Below are 2,436 nucleotides of genomic sequence, written 5' to 3'. Positions count from 1 at the left end.
ACTATCCATCGCAGGACTAGACACCGCTCGAAATCCCCTGAGTTAACTGAGGTTATGGCTGAAGACCAACCTCCTCCACTTCCACCCAGGGTGGAGGATACCCAAGATGAGAATGAGGTGCAACAGGCACCCCCGCCTCGTACTTTACGAGATTATCTACAACCGGCGGGAGTGAGTATGCCCTCATGCATGATTTTTCCTGAAAATACAGGACAAATGGACATCAAGCCAGGAGTTATCCAACTCCTTCCCAAATTCCATGGACTTGAATCAGAAAGTCCATATTTACACTTGAAGGAGTTCGATGAGATTATAGCTACATTATGTTTTCCTAATGTATCTGAGGATACAATTAGGCTGAAACTCTTTCCCTTTTCCTTAAAAGAGAAAGCTAAGACGTGGTTACATTCACTGCGTCCTAGATCCATTGGCACATGGAACGACATGCAGAGGGAATTCATAAAAAAATTCTTCCCCCATCATAAAACGATTACCCTCAGAAAAGCGATCATGAACTTTGCCCAAAAGGAAGATGAAACATTCTTCCAATGTTGGGAAAGGTTCAAAGATTTGGTCAGTTCATGCCCACAACACGGATTTGAAACGTGGCGCATTACAAATTTTTTCTATGATGTAGTGACATATTCGATGCGCCAAATGGTCGAGACAATGTGTAATGGAGAGTTCATCAACAAAGATGTTGACGAGGTATGGGATTACCTCGATAGTCTCGCTGAAAAAACACAATCATGAGACTATTACCCAATGGCAAACACCACGTCTAGGCCGACTCAATTAAAGAAAAAAGGTAGATTATATCTCTTGAAAGAAGTGGATGATCTCAAGTGTAAAGTGACTACGCTCATAAGGAAAGTTGAGGCCATGGAAGGAAAGAAGGATAAGGTCAATGAAATTGTTTGCGGCATCTGTGATTGCAACATTCACACAACTGAAAACTGTCCTACAATACCTGCCTTTCGAGGAGTGTTGAATGAACAAGCCAATGCCGTAAATAATTATCAAAGACCTTTTACTGGACCTAACTCCAACACATACAATCTTGGCTGGAAAAATCATCCAAACTTTAGTTGGAGGAATGGACAAACGGCGACTCCTCCAGGTTTCTTCAATCAAAATCTAAATCAAGTGAAACCTCAAGAGGAACCGGTTCAAAATCTCATACAAGAGCTGGCTCAGGCAATGCGGGGAATCATAGATTTTATGCAAAAGATAGATTCTCGTATGACGGTTATAGAAAAGGGGATGCTTCCTGCACAACCTCTCCCCAATCCTAAACCGCAGTACGAGAATAATGATCCCAGCTCTTCAAATCAGATGGGGCATGCTAAATCCATCACCACTCTTAGGAGTGGGAAGATCATTGAGAAAACTCCTCCGGTTAGGCCCGAAAAGCCTCAAGAACCAAAAGAGGACAACAATGATGGATACAGTGATGCCTCACAAAAAGTAGAACCGGAACTTCTAGAGAAGCTAGTTGCTCCATTCCCCCAACGGTTGGTTTCACCAAAACCCCTCTCTAACTCTCGGATATCCTAGAGGTGTTGAAACAGGTAAAAGTCAACATTCCTCTACTTGATGTCGTTAAACAGATACCTTCATATGCCAAATTCCTGAAAGACTTATGCACGACTAAAAGACAGAAAATTATTCAAAAGAAAATCTTCTTGACTGAGAAAGTGAGTGCCATCCTGAAGCAAGACGTGCCGCAAAAATTCAAGGATCCCGGTAGCCCAACCATATCATGTGTAATCGGGAACCATCGAATTGATCATGCACTTCTTGACTTAGGAGCGAGCGTCAATTTGATTCCCTACTCGGTATACAAACAGTTAGGTTTGGGTGAATTAAAACGCACCTTAACCACATTACAATTTGTTGATCGCTCTTTTCGTATATCGAGAGGGATAATTGAGGATGTGTTGGTCTAGGTTGATAGATTCTACTACCCTGTAGATTTTATCGTCTTGGATACCGAACCCATCAGTAACATAAGCACTCAAATTCCCGTCATTCTTAGTCGCCCATTCCTTGGCACTTCAAATGCAATTATTAATTGTAGGAATGGTATTATGAATATGTCTTTCGGGAATATGACATTGGAGTTAAACATATTTTTAAATACAGGCAGACGGTTAGAGGATGATGACGATTTCCATAACATTAACATGATTGACTCTTTCACGGAAGATAGGACACCTTTGACCTTATCCTCTGACCCTCTAGAGACGTGTCTGGCCCACTTCCATGATTTTGATGATGACATGATTAAGGAGACGTGCGCCTTGCTTGATACTGCACCGGTACTTGAAGTTAACCGATGGAGGCCACAATTTGAAGAATTACCACAAACTGATGTAGTGCCTCTACCGTCTAACCTCAAGCCGCCGAAGCTTGACCTAAAACCTTTGCCCTCTG

The 2,436-nt window shown here is 42.2% G+C and overlaps 1 non-coding gene across 1 annotated transcript; it reads right to left on the bottom strand.

The window, feature by feature from the left end:
* Positions 1–492: 492 nt before the first annotated feature.
* On the bottom strand, positions 493–599 carry LOC131226557 (small nucleolar RNA R71). The gene has a single exon (XR_009161931.1). It is a non-coding gene; the product is annotated as a small nucleolar RNA R71 (small nucleolar RNA).
* Positions 600–2,436: the final 1,837 nt, after the last annotated feature.

Source organism: Magnolia sinica, chromosome 14 (genome assembly GCF_029962835.1).
Source record: "Magnolia sinica isolate HGM2019 chromosome 14, MsV1, whole genome shotgun sequence".
Taxonomy (NCBI): domain Eukaryota; kingdom Viridiplantae; phylum Streptophyta; class Magnoliopsida; order Magnoliales; family Magnoliaceae; genus Magnolia; species Magnolia sinica.
The sequence above is the reverse complement of the archived record's forward strand: the minus strand, read 5'-3'. Positions and strand labels throughout refer to the sequence as shown.